Below are 15,705 nucleotides of genomic sequence, written 5' to 3' on the forward strand. Positions count from 1 at the left end.
ACAGGCTCTCACATGCTCAGTCTGCCTTACACGCGCACGTACACTGCCCTTCTCGCGCCTCATGGTGCGCACATGTGTGCATGCACGCCCAGCAAGAAACTTTGGTGTAAGTAACAGTGTACACCTTCCATTTCTTGACTTTCCCATGCTTATCTTGTGGCACTCCTCTTTCCATGATATGTGTCTGACATCTGTCATGTAACACTGACCTCCAATGAACTGCATTTCTTTCTGCCATTCCCCCTTGTGATGTCACCTATCTCCTACTCTGTTCCTCCCCCTTATGTAACTCTTACACTACTCAGAATGTGCTCATTTGCTATGTGACAGTGGGATTCAATATCCTAACACTCATTTACATCAGATTGCCTACTAATGCTTAGTTACATGTCTTAGGCTCAGCTTCCTCCCTTAGCAACCACTAAACGGTGGCCATGTTGTTTTTGATCTGCTGGTCCCTGCATTGTAAATCCATGTATTGCATAAAACCCACATTTGTGGGTTTATAACCTTCATTTTTATGTTTTATATAGCGCAGCCCGTTTGCATAGGGCTGTGTTGCATTTAAAAATTATTTATTTCTCAAATTTCCATCAGGGTACCTTGCCAATGGCCACATATTTGGCCATTGGCATGGTGCCTGACACATATGCACCCTTTATTTGGAGCTGACATGGCTCCATTGTGTTATTTGCAGAAACGTACTCAGTTGTCAACTGAGTACATTTCTGCAGCTAAAATGTTTCTTACACGGGCTGGTTTGGGCTTCCTGGATCGCTAATCTACCTCATTTGCATGCCTTTCGGCTGCAGGTGAGGTGATTACCATATCCACGCCCACTCCGTGTAAGAGACGTTTTAGCTGGTCTCTTACACGGAATTTTGGGCTGTTTCTGGATCACGAGGGCTGCAAGGAGTCTTACACTACTCTTAGACTCCGTGCAAGCCTTCGTGAATCCTGCCCTATGTCTTTGTGTGTGGGGAAGTGATTCTTTGGGTAGGGAAAACTACAGGTGTTATAGTGCTTGTGTTCATGCTGTGGCAACTTGCCTGACATTTTTTTTCTGTCAGACTAATTTTATTTTAAATGGGTTTCTAACATAAATTCAGTGTGATGCTTATGTTTTAAAATGTTTTAGAGTCATTGTGTGTGTGCAAAACTTTAAGTGTGCTGTTTGTGCAAACTATTTGACAACTTCCTTTTCAACTGACTCATTCTAGCATTTCTGACTGCGTCCAGTATATCCTTCTTGATTATAGCATGGATAGTTACCCCACTCCTACTGGTCCAATTTCCATAGTTCCCAGAAAGAAAAAAAAATGTAACTTACTAGAGAGCCCTTGCCTACTCCATGGGCTCAGTCTTCACCTCAGCCAATGTTGCGTGACTACAGTGGTCAACAGTCATTCATCAGACCACCCACTTACCTCTCCAACTACTGCTGGTGTGGTCCTTTCAGCTACTATGAACTTGGGGTAAGCCACACATTCAAGCTGATCCAGTGTCTTGGCAGGGCATGGGGAAAACCATCTTTACTTCAGCATGAATATTTTCGGGGAGGGGGGCTTGCTGCTGGATGTGCCTGGGAAAAGAGCCCTTTTGATGAGATAGATATTCTTTCTCCAAGTTGGTCATTGAAGATGCCTGTGAGAAAAAAAAGGTTAAACATTGCTCATCTGAAAACAAGGTATCTAGAAAAAGATTATTTTCTTTCCATAGCCAAAATATTGCTGCAGACAATCATTCTTGGTACAGAGAATTCACTATCAGTAAATAAAGGAAGACGTGTCCAGTGATTCTGATAGAGACAGACAGGGCTTTGTCTCTTAAAAATTCTAAAGCCCAAAACTCTGATACTGAAGAAACCTGGTCCTCACAACCTGCTGTGATGGGATTTTATTTTTCTCAGATTATTGCCAGAATGAATGAGGTGTTTTTATAGAACAAATGGATGCCCCCCTGACTTTAGGAGCTATTTTTATATGTTGCATGTGGACATGCCTCATTGCTTAATCCTCCTTTAATGCCATCCCTAGAAGATGTATACAAAGCTGCCTGTAACAACCATATTCACAACCTTCAGACCTTAAAAAGCAGGTAGGCTTTACAAAGTTTCTTAAATTAGCAGGCACTTGTTTTCTCACCATTGGTCTGATTCTGCTGCAACATCAGCTTCTACGCCTGGAGGGAACAGGCATCTGGTATCATTCAACCCTTCCCAGTGGATAAAGAGGGAAAGATTTTGAACAGATTTCGTAAGAGAATTTCTTCTTTCTCACTTTGGGATGTAGAATTCTTACTATGAGACCCATATGTGGATATTTGTGCATTTTTGTATACACATATTGAGACTTAGCTACCTCACTTCCCATTAAAGGTAGTGCCTATCTCAATTCTATTAGTCCCAACATTTTCCAAGCATCAAAACATGCCTTAAGGAGCATGTGCAATTGTGCAGGCGCTGTGTCCAAGGCTGCTGCTTTTGCTACTGTTTACATGGTATGCCTGGGTACAGAAACAAAAGTTTTACAATGAGATAAAGTCTGAAATTTTTAATTCAGCTTTACATAAATTGGTTTTAAAAGGCAGTCTTATAATAAGGTCCTAAAACAATTTGACAAGGGAGTGAAATTAATCAAGGTTTTAAGGTGTTTTTAAGATTATTCACCCCCCCAAAAAAAAAATCCCTGATCCTCTTTCTCATGATATAAAACAAAAAAAGCAATACCTCCCTACTCTGGCCAAACTAGGAAACAAAAAGAGATGAAAGCAGGGGATCAATAAGAAACAAGGAGCATTTCAATACAAGGAAAATTTACAACTTTAGAATGACTATGCCAGCCTTCATTTCCCCCATCACCTCCCCTCCTGACCCAGTCTCTGAAAACCTGTAGCAACAACTGGCTCTATACATTTCCCTTTAGCAACAGATTGTGTAGGACACATTGGTGTTAAAGGTAGTATAGGAGGGATGTAGTTGGCACTTGATATAAAAACCTCCTTTTAGGGCAATTTCTCCCCACCATCCAAACCAAAGAGAATCTTTTCCTCAGGTACTTTAGCACTTACTCACCCTAGGAGTCATAGAACTGATGCTGCTAAAGCAAAGGAGGCAAACATTTCTATTCCTGAAAGCTTCTGGTATCAGATGGAGTCTTCTTGGAGAACAGCTCTTGATTTTTCCTTCCTAAATCTATACATACAATGTAGCATGCAGTTGCTACAGTTTAGACCACACAAGAAGCACAAGGTTTGATTGCAAATACAATATTGGCTTTTAAAAGCTGGCATAGTATTAAAGAAAGATTGGGTTCAGCTGATCACACCCCCAGTATTTGCCCCTAGGACAGTTACCCCTCTTGCTCCACCCACGCTGAGCTACTGCCTGTACTCACACATTCCCAAACATGGAAACTTTTGTATGCCATTTTGTACACTTACACTCATAGACAGTAATACAAATATTAGATATGTATGCCACCTAACCTATTCATACATGAACTTTGTAAACTTAATAAAAAAAGTGCCAAAATGTCATGAGTGTCACAGATTTGTATGCTGCTTGTTACTGTGATTTTGTAAAGATTGCTAAGGAGACAAAATTAAAACAAATAGCTTAAAAGCTGTAGTTTGAGACAAACTTGAGGAAATAATCTTATATTTCTTCCTGCAGTGAAAATAGTAAAGAAATTGCTTCTGGAGTACTTGTGAGAGAACTCTATCATGTACAGTAACATTGCTGAGTAAAGATTTTTGTTGTATATGCTACAATTAGGTCTTCTCACTGTAACAGCTACTGGCACCTAGCAATAGCATGCAAAGGAATAACTTGCAAAGATAGTAGTAACAAAAGTGTTGCAGTAGTAATTATGGGGAAGTTTTAAATTGCAGTATATGACATAATTGCTGCAGAGAGGTATATCCTTCTGTTTCAGGTCACTAAGAGCAGGGTTACAGTAGTAATACAAAATTTGTTAGTTTTAGGAACAAGATGCTACAACACTAGGTGCAAAGCACAGAAAAGATAACTTTGCTGCTGAGGAGAACCATATTCTCACTGATGTACTTAAGACAGATGGAAAAGGTTGATGTGAAAAGGGATCACATACAGGCAGACTGAGCAAAGACAAGGAAATATGCACTGGCTGGCAAAAATAACATTGGGAAAATAATTATACCTTTGTATAGTGTATGAAGACAGCAAATTTTGTGATGACCCATGCTAGGAGTAAAGCAAGGTAGAATATGATTGCTCATAATAGCACAGGTAGTGGGAATACCACTGCCTTAAGTTTCACACCTGATATGGAGTGTTTGCTGTCAATATAAGATGATGGCTATGATGTGGTGGATGATGGCACTGGTGGAATTCATGGTAAAATAGATGATGGCTGCTTGTCACTGCTTCATCTTGCATATAAAGGTAATATAGAAGATTAATGCTGTAGGGTAGGTCTTAATTTGACATTTATTCATCAATGCAACGAATATCTACATTAATATCTGCATATGAATTCATATGAATTTAAAATATTTTTCACTTGGTCCTTCAGCATCGGTAACAGTACCTGTACAGGAACATAGATGACATGGCACATACAGATGTCCTTGATTTCTTCCTTTACTAATACTTCCACAGAGTTTTTACCAAACAGTGATCACTTAGGAATAGGTTGACACATTTATCATTTTTTAACAGGTATAGCATCAGAACAGACATCAGTGATAGGCTGTCATACACCACAGCAGACCAATGCTGGCAACAGGATTGCTGTTGATGATGATGCCATTACTATCATGTCCATGATACAACTTGAAGAAAGTAAAACAGTCACAATGTGTATGGGCAGGACTTCCCACAGTCAAACAGATTAATAGCTTAATAAGTAGTTGTCACATTCCACTTTAATAAACCACTCCAACACCAAAAGACCTTTGATGACCTTTATTGTATAACATAATAGATGACAAAAGCATGAGACTTTATTAAATACAATACAACTTCAATTCCTTGTGAAGAAAACATAAAATAAATAACCATAAGGGCAGCATAACCACTCACCCTTGGAATAAGCAGCGTCGCCCATTTGCTCACTTATCCCAGCGCTTACAAGGCAGTGTTCCACCGGTCACCTTCAGCATCTCTTCACCAATCGAAACCACCAAGTCCAAAACACCTCCAGCATCAATCTTTTGACACCTCATAATCCTTCTGCCAATTATCCGCCAGAGGGGGAACAGAAGAGGGGCAAGCCTGTCCCTCTTCTCTGCCCAAAATGCAATACCTAAATGGGATGGACTGGTAGGGCAACAAGATCACAGCAAATGTGACTCCCATCAACCAAATCCCACCTCAAAACTATTCAAGACCTAGCCCCTACCTTACCTCACTTCCTCCCTTAGCCTCCAACCTACTTAACCCTTTCCTGCCAACTCGCTTCAAGTTCACTTACTACTAACCTAACCTGCTTCTTCTTCTTAAATCCCAGCCCCTCCCAACCATTAAAGATGTCCCGTGACAACTTTGTCTGTTTCAAACTTCATTTGTCACATTCAACTTTAATAAACCGCTCCAACACCAAAAGACCTTTGACGACCTTTATTGTATAACATAATAGATGATAAAAGCATGAAACTTTATTAAAGACAATGCAACTTCAATTCTTTGTAAAGAAAACATAAAATAAATAACCATAAGGGCAGTGTAACCACTCACACTTGGAGTAAGCAGCATCCCCCATTTGTTCACTTATCCCCGCGCTTACAAGTCATTGTTCCACTGCTCACCTTCAGCATCTCTTCACCAATCCAAACCACCATGTCCAAAACACCGTCATTATCAATCTTTCAACACCTCATAATCCTTCCACCAATTATCCACCAGAGGGGGAACAGAAGAGGGGCAAGCCTATCCCTTTTCTCCACCCACCAGCCCCATGGGCTGTTCCCCCTCACACCTAAACCCCATTAACTAATCCCTCCAAAAATAACCCCAAATTTAAATTAAACAAATAAAGTCCATATTCACTAAGGCAAATCCAATCTGCCCTATACCACATGAGATCTCTATCATCAAACTCACTGTGCTGGATAGTATGCACCCCTATCCCCTTCAACTGTTTTGTCAGCGTAATATTAACACACCTCTGAGCCCACTCAATTGCAGAAAGATTCTTTGTATCCATTCAAACTAACCTGAAAATAATCTCTGACCAAACTAGACACATTGATGGATAAAGCTTCCTTTAAGCTAAAAAAAATCTTCATAAATATGATAAATAAGCTGCTTCTTCAGTATCATGCCCAAACCATTCCCCACTAGGTGAATCAACAAAATTCAAGGCAACCCCAACTGGCTCTGTAACATCGTAAATACCTGAAGTATCTGGTTCCACATCAACCCTCTAATACCATGACAGGTAACCTTCCATCCAAAAAAATGCAAGCCCAAATTCATGCCACTGGTCCTAACCATAGCCCTCCTAGCTGCCCAATACTTGAATGAATGGCCTAAAATGACAATTCTTTCCCCTAGAGAAGAGAAAAAAATTAACCACAAATAAATATACCAAACCTTATTTAATATAAGTCAAAATGCCTTAGAAGACCACTGAACACCCTCTTAATGACTTCAATCGAACTGCTTCTTTTGCTAGATCAGATGCCCTACCCAACCTAAAAGAATGAGTAGAAAATGTGCCCCCCCTCTAAGCCCACACTGAAGAGAGCCCTTCCATAACTAAATTCAACTGCTCCCCTGTTAATGCCCTACCACCTACTGATGTAAAACCTAATTCCTTTGCCCTACCCTCTCTAGCCACACGCTGTCTCCTTCATCACGCTGCTGGACAAATCCATTTGACCTAACTTCCCCCAAAACTATAGATGTCCCTCCCCATACTGGAACTGTTTTGATGACCTCATCCTAATGTGCACTGTCCTTGGAATATCAGCATGTTATCCCATACCAATGACCCATGTAACTCTGACACACGAAAAGCAATACCATGCATCCATACACTTGCCATATCCCACATCTCATAGTCCTCTTAGCTTCCACATACTCTGCTTAAACCCTTTAACAACATTCTTAAAATCCCTGTAGTCACAGGCCATCTCCTATCCCTAGAAGGGCCTTCCCCTCTACCCCAACCTTTCAGAATGCATCCATCTATCCAGGACTTTGTCCAATCCTCTAATTTGGCCAACTGAGCAAATACACCAATTGCTGCCAAAGCCACTCTCACCAATCTTACTGCCTTGCCCTGTATTCTCAGCATGGCTAAATAATGCAGCAATAAACTTTCTGACCACACACATTCCTCTTCCAGTAATTGCGTTGCAAAGCTATCAAAATCATACAATGCCCTACCATACGCTTTCCTGGTGGATACCACCCACGACTGCTGCACCAACCCAATGATCACTGCTACCCAATCTGCCAAATCTTGTCTGATACCACCATGGGGTCCCTTGCGGCTGTTGGAGCCACCTACCGAAACCTGAAAAATTGAAAACGTGACAGGCTGTCAGCTATTTCATTCTTCACCCCTGGAACATGCACCCCTGTAAAAGAAAAATTAATTAACAAACTCTGTTACACGAACTTATGAAGAACCAACAACAATCATGCAAATTTAGCTGTCTTAACCTGCAACACTCTCACCACCACAATATTGTCCAAATTAAACACTACCCTCCTACCCTTTAAATGATCCTGCCATACCACTGATACCACCAAATCGTCATAAGCTCCAAGAAGGCAACATCCTGCTTTCATTCCTCAGGCCATTGAGGAGGCCATGTTATTGAAAACCATTGCCCACAAAAATGCTCCCAAACCCAGATCCCCAGCTGCATCTGTAAACAACTGTAAATCCCCTTGACCTACCCAGTCTGTCTGCCAAAATGTGATCCCATTAAACTGATGTAAAAACGGTGACCAAAAACTAAGTCCTCCCATGCTAACTTACTAACCCTTACTATGTGGTGCTTACTTTTGCCTCCTTTAAACAGAAAAGCCACCTACCTACAAAATGTACAGCCAGAATGCACTGCCCTGTAAGCAAAATTCAACAACCCCAACAACTCCATGACATCTCTCACCCGAACCTTACTCTTAGACCTCACCCACAATATTTTCTCCTGTAGTCGAATTACCTTCTCCCCTGTCAAATGAAATAAACCTTGCCCTGCAAACACGTTCAGTCCCCAGGAAATCTAGCACCTTCCTCGGGCCCTAAAGCTTATGTTTAGCCAATGGCACTCCCAACATCTTGCACATTCCCACAAATGCATGCATTGCCACCTGTGTCTTGTCTTTCTCCTCATCCACTAGCGAGAAGTCATCTAGGTAATGTACTGCTCTCTGCCCTCCACCTTCTGTTGCCATATCCAGTGCAAGGTGATGCTAAACTTTTCAAAACTGGAACACACCACTGTACATCTCATCGGCATAGCTGTGTCAAAATAGAAACTATCCCCCACTACCATGCCTAATTATGGCCAATCCTCATCCCAAACCGACAACAGATGAAAGGCCGACTCAGTGTCTACTTTTACCAGCCAAGGGTCCTCAAAACTTCTAATAATGTGAACCACATCATCCAGAGATGCATATGTCTCTCTAGCCTCCTCCATAGGGATGAAATCATTAACAGAATTGCCTTCAGGGTAAGATAAATGATGTATTAAGCGAAACTCACCCGGTCTCTTCTCGGGAACCAAACCCAAAGGTGACACTTTAAATTGAGAAAATGGTGGACTATCAAAAGGGTCCAACAACCTACCCACCTGGGACTCCTTCTCAATCAAAGCTCCCAGAACATCCTCCCTCCCATGCACTGACTTCAAATTTTTCCCACGTTACCATCACCCACAAAATTAGACTTGATCGAAAATCCCTTTAATAAACCCTCAACCAATTCCCCAGCCACTGCCTGCAGCAAATACTATGCCAGCAAGTCCCACAGGACTTAGACATTAATAGCTGAATGTGTCCCCTAGGTGCCCCCAAGTTCCCAGAAAGGACCCTCCCCTTTTGCCACAAAAATTGGCCATGCCCCATACCCCTTGTAATCCAATTGGAGGCCCAATCCATCCTCTCTGACCCGGAAAGTAGGATGCCTGGCCCCCAAACTGACTCTCACCCTTACTGAATGTGCACCCATACACTTTGAACAAGCATGGGAGAATCTGCGACCTGTTTAAGAAGATCTCCCCGCATTAAAAGCGCAACATACTTTGATGCCCCCTTCTGCTGGCTTACCCACTCTATTTCCCAATCCAAAGCTGTCCATCATGGTGAACAACCAGATATCAGGGTGTCTAACTTCCCAACGCAAGGATTTGTCAACAGCCTTCCTTTTGCAAAACTTCTGATCATACCATAGCCATGCATTACCTGGCCGTATCCTTTGTGCCTTTTGTATAGCCAGAAAATAGGCCAGGAATGGAAGGGCCAATGAATTATTCCACTCCAACCACACTGTCATATAATATATAAAGCCCAGGACCCACTTTTCCTATGTCCTCTGCCGAAACATACACACACATCTGCGACCTAATGCCGCCAAGGCTGCCAAGAGGTCTTTCCCGTTTGCCTTCTCAGCTTCCATCAAGCGGTGTACCCCATCCACATCAATTAACTCAAAAATATCTGCATATTACCCTTTCCAAATCTTCTCCTTCACCGCAAGCGAGATATAAGGAGTGTAAAGGAATGTTGCACCCTCCTGCCCTTAAGCCTGCATCATCAACCAATCTCCAGGTCATGTCCCAAAGTCTGACACTACCTCATCTAAACAAGGGCCCATATCTTCCACTAACAAAACACAAATCCTTCCCCTCCAGTGCCTGCAACCCCACGCCACCAGTCCTGACCACACTAACATCCTGTGAGACCCTGGGCCATCCTTGAACCCCGCCTTGTAGCCCCACACTCAACCCGTGGCCCTCATTCCCTGCTACCTGTTCCTCAACTTCCCTCCCCACAGAGACTAGTAAACCATTACTTGATGAAGCTGAAAGTGATGATACTGGTGATGCAACTTCCATTGTTCTCTCTTCCACTGCCAGCATCTGACCTGCTCGCTTGGCTCTGGTTGCTCATGTACTGCTCCCCATCTATTATCTCTTCTGAGTCTTAGGACCCTGCATACTGGTAGCCCCTTCTCCATTCTGTATCTCCTGAAACAGGTCCTCCTCTTGGGCCACAATACTCGCCCATCTCTGCCTCAAACCCTGTACTTCTGCATTGACGCTTCCGCTTGATACCTGAAAATAGAAACACACACACTGTAAGTACGTGTCTGAGGAAAAAAAAACATTTACACATGACATAGTCTAACCTTCTAAGTCTGACCCCCCTCCCCCCAATTACATTTCCCTTTCCTGTTTTTTTTTTTTTTTTTTTTTATTATTATAGCTATAAGACCCAGCCTTCCAAGGTATCAACCCTGCCAAGTCTCCAACCCAGTTCCCTGGAAGTTACAGACACAGCAAAGTAACCCTACCCTAACCCCCAACCTCACATCTCATCTAAAAAGCTCTGCTTAAAATATTCTCTCTTTTTTTTAATACTTCCCGGGCTTACCGCACATGTGCAGCCAGCCCTACAGCCAGAAAGCCTGTGAATGGCACATAGAAAACATCAACCCACTACCACCAACACAAACATTTAATTACACAGAAGAGGAGCTCAATTCCTAACTCCAAATCCCCAAGCAACATGCCTCTAGGCACCGATCTTCCCCTGCAACTCAAACCTTTAGAGATATTAAATTATTAATACCTTTTCCCTTTTTTTTTTAATAATTTTAAGTACAGCACGCCACAGTCATTACTGTGCATGTGCACCCTACCCTTTGCGGCCAGTAAAAGGCCCTTCTGCCCACAACACTAATACCAGGGACAGAAGAAAACACAAGGACACTAGAAAAGGTGAGCCAAACATTCATAAACTCCCCACAACCACCATCAAGCTACAAGTTTTTTTTTTAATACCTAACACCATCAGCACTACTGCACATGCGCGACACAGCACTAACAGCCAGAGTGGAGACCACAAAGTAACATGCTGCCTCCAGTCTGCCCACTAACCAAAAACAAACCTAAGAACAGAACAATCAACTGGCACATTCACTAATAACCACAGGGAACCCTGCAAAATGGCATGCAGGCTCCCCTCTGCCCACTAACCACCAACAATTTCCACTTATTTTATTATTTATTGTTTGTATATCTATATATATATATATATATATATATATATATATATATATATATATATATATATATATATATATATATCAATTCACTTTATATCCTCAAAATACTGAAATATCAAAATTCAGTATTTCGACGCTATAAGGTCGAAACGTGAAAACAACGAAAACTCAAGCAGCAAGCACTCCTGCACACCCCCGTACTTAAATATTCTAACTCCGAGGTTGCACCACATACAAATGCACACAAAACACCACCACACAAGCTACATTCTCCTCGTGCACACACAACACAGCAACACAACACACTAACACACACCACAGGCCCTACCCAAAACCCTTAACAAATAAACACTTACCTGAATCCACAACCATAACGAAACACCGGAAGCGCTAATTCAAAATCTCTGATTTGCGAGATTTTGAATTTTGTGCTTCTGAGGTTTTGTTATTTTCAGGATTACATTTCATGGGCTCGAAATACTGAATTTCGATATTTCAGTATTTCAAGCTTCTAAAGTGAATCCATATATATATATATATATATATATATATATATATATATATATATATGTGTGTATATATATTTTTAATATCACCACCAGCAACCACCAATGACCAACAATCAAATGAAGCAAGATTATGCTTCACAACTGCACACCCCCACCCACAGCCATAAACTGTCAATGGGGAGCCTGCAAAAAGCCCCACTTCCTCCCCTCTGGCCATCAAGCCACCAACGAACATCAAACAACACATTACCAGAACAACTCTGCCCCAGCAGAGCACACCAATGCAAACAGCCAACAATAGCAAAGAGAAATCCGCAAAACGACGCGCCATATCCCCGCTGCCCACTAACCACCACCAAAACAGCAGAAACTCCCCCCCAACATAAACAGAGAATAACAAGGGCTAGTTTTGTTCCCCAAACCCTCAGCATCCATTTCACATTCACATCTCACATGCAAGCCCTAGGAGCCAAGGGGGGAATAATTATATATATATATATATAAGTCCTCCCTCCCACTCCTGATAAAAAGGGGAACTGTACTTACCTAACCATCTTAGTAACCACCCAAGGCCTACCTTAGTCCACCTCAGGTCATCTGGGATGTGATCCTGCTTCAATAAGGTCAAACCAAATGTGACCCCCAACGACCAAATCCCACCTCAAAACCCTTCAAAACCCATCCCCCCACCTTACCTCATTTCATCACATAGCCTCCAACCTACTTAAGTCTTTCCTGCCTACTCCATTCAAGTTCACTTACTGCTAACCTTACCTGCTTTTTCTAATTAAATCCAAGCCCCCCCCCATGATTAAAGATGTCCTGTGACAACTTCGTCTGTTACAAACTTCATTTATACAGACTTGTTCAAAAATGCATCATGAGGAAAGCTTGGAATCCCCTCATAGCTCAACATCTCTTTCTTGCAGACATGTTGAACTTTAGGAAGAAGACATGACAATCCAGAAATTCAATTATCCACTGTGAGGTCTGCCCACAGTGATGTCAGGCAAAGACATCAGTTACAGTGTGCTGCAGAATACATAAAAGCCGTGTCTGCGCAGCAAGAAATGTGTCATAAAATTGTTCATGCAAAGGCTACAGCCACTGGCAGTCAAGTAGAGATGGTTACAGTGCTGTAGAATATAAATGTGTAAACTCATCAGGATATGTCAATCATGGCAGCAATGGGCAATGCCATGGCAATTTTCAGACATACATGGTTACTTACATGGCATCCATGTCAGGCTTTATCTGCACACTAGCAAGGATTTACTAGATACACATTGCTAATAGAGGTGGACATAACTGGTGGCAGGGGGGCAGTATGTGCTGTAGATATGTAGGCAATGTAAATTAAGTGGCCAAGACAGTACTGTTTCCAAGAATGTGGATTCCCTAAAAATCAGTCAGGTATTGCCAAACTTCCACATCATGTAGTATGACCCCTCATTCAAGGTCTGTGTCACACAGCACTGCCCACTCATTGTCAAAGCCACCGTAGGTATCAAGTAGGACTTGCCATCATTAGAACTCTGTATTAAGTTTACATGGCAGCACTTGTTCCTGAGCTGTGGCACCATCTCCAGGGCTGTCATTAGGCTATGTAACAAATATGTCATCCAACATCATTCCTAAAAGTGACAGGAGAAAATACACCAAGCAGTAAAACACTTGAGCCAAAACTAACCCACTGCATGTCATCAGTAATGAGGAATGAAGACACTTGAACTTACCTACATGATTAAAAATAAGGAAATGAAGAGAAAATATGAAAAAATGGGAAAAACATCCAGACTGTATAAAATATAATATCAGAATACCAATTTTTATTAACACAAGTATGACATAATACCAGCATTCCTTTTTAAGGATTAATGTGCAGTATAAGGGTACTGTCTGATTCATACCCCTGCCAGTCTTTGCCTCTCCATACTGATATGCATAGCCTGTGTCTCTAAGTCTACTGACTTCTGTGCAAATGCTGATGGCTGTAACTATATTACCTATATTTTTCTCTATGGTGTGTGGAGGATTGTATGATGAACAGTTTAAGTTGACCATGCAATTCACAACATAGACTGCATGTAATACTGCATGCAACAAGTATTATCTTGGTGACTTTATACTGTCATGTAGTGAATGGCATGGCCCTTAGTTGTAGAGTATTATCTTTGTGACTTTATACTGTCATGTAGTGAATGGCATGGCCCTTAGTTGTAGAGTATTATCTTTGTGACTTTATAATGTCATGTAGTGAATGGCATGGCCCTTAGTTGTAGGGTAAACATTGCTGCTTTATCTATGCATCTGTAACTGTGTACCATGCACAATCTTGACTAAGGGGCTGCAGTACTGCTGCCACTGGCAGGTTAACATCACTATTGTCACTCATGAGGCAAATGATAGAGGGACCTACCATCACTGGTCAAGGACTGTAGCATTTGTGCTCCAGATAAGTGATGAATCATATTATGCAGAATGCAGCAGGCAAAGAACATTCTGCACATAGTAGCATGGTCATACTGAAGGGCCCAAGTAGTAGAAATGAGCTTTCAGCAGACTGAACACTTGATCATTGACTATCCATATCTCGGACAGGGTGGTGTTAAAAGTGCTTCTCTGTAGTTCATGTGCATTATAGACTGGTGGCATTATTCAAGATTTGAGTAAGTAGATTGTGTCATCTGGAAACTATATTGAGAAGGACACATGAAGGTGGGGTGGTTAGCCAATAATATCATATTCAATGTATACAGGAACAAAGTTATTTAAAGTACATTTACCTTCTAGGTGTTTTTGTGGTATTCTAGCATGTAGGAGGTTTTGTACTACAGTATACTTGACTGCCATATGTGGAAATCATGGATACTTCCAGCATACTAAGTAAATACATTGGCAATACAGGCGTGTACATCACCCATCATCTAAAAGTTGATGGAATGGTAATTCTTCTTCTAATTGTACCTCTTCCACTGTTGTCCAGGTGAGGCCTGAAAGCTACATGGGAGCAATCACTGGCATCAAGTACCTCAGAGAATTGTGCCATTAGGTTCATAGGATCATAGGTTGGTACTAGGCTATCAGCCCTAGGGCCTATACAAGCCTAGCCATAACAATTCCCTGGCTATTTCTTCCCACACTATTTACTTTCCTGGACCCCTGTCTAGCAGGGTGACTGACGTGATCCCTGGGATGAATTTCCTTTCTCCCATCCAATCGTCAAGGTTCCTTTTGAAGAGGACCAAAGAGGCACTCTGCTTGACATGTATGGGCAATCTATTCAAGAGTCTGGGGAGTCTCTGGGTCAGGAACCTATCCCTCCAGCATGTTTTGTTTATTGTGATGACAAGGTTTAGCTCCCTGGAGCGTGTGGCTCTGAGGGTTTGGGATTTCTTTATGTGTAGCATGTCCAACAGCTTTGGGTTTGACATAGCCTTGTATGTTAAGCAAAGATCGCCTCTGAGTAGACGATATGCAACAGAGTATAGCTGGAGTTTTTTAAGGCGGTCAGCGTAGGGCATCTGCTTTAGGCCTGTGATTCTTTTAGTGAGATATTTCTGTGGCCTTTCCAGTTGTTGCAGATGTCTTGAGAGGTACATACCATACGGGGCATTGTATTCTATAATGGGTCTAATGAGGGATGAGTACAGTGGGAAAATGACCTCCTTTTTCTGGATGAAAAGCCCTTAGTGATGATGTGTGCCACATAGAAGGATTTCCTGACTGTTGTGGCAATGTGGTTATGAAGGTGAGACCGCTGTCCACCTGTGTCCCTAAGTCTCTTATCACACTTCCGGTGTTTAGTGTACTGCAACCTATATGGTAATTCACGGATACATGTTTTTTTCCCAAAGGGGACATATATACATTTCTTGGCATTGAGCTTGAGCCCATGGCTCTGGCACCAAGCATCTATTTCTGTAAGGCCCTTTTGTAGAGTATCCACATCATTTGGGGATTCAATA

This window comes from Protopterus annectens, chromosome 5.part1 (assembly GCF_019279795.1).
Source record: "Protopterus annectens isolate FY-2018-M chromosome 5.part1, PAN1.0, whole genome shotgun sequence".
NCBI classification, from domain to species: Eukaryota; Metazoa; Chordata; order Ceratodontiformes; family Protopteridae; genus Protopterus; species Protopterus annectens.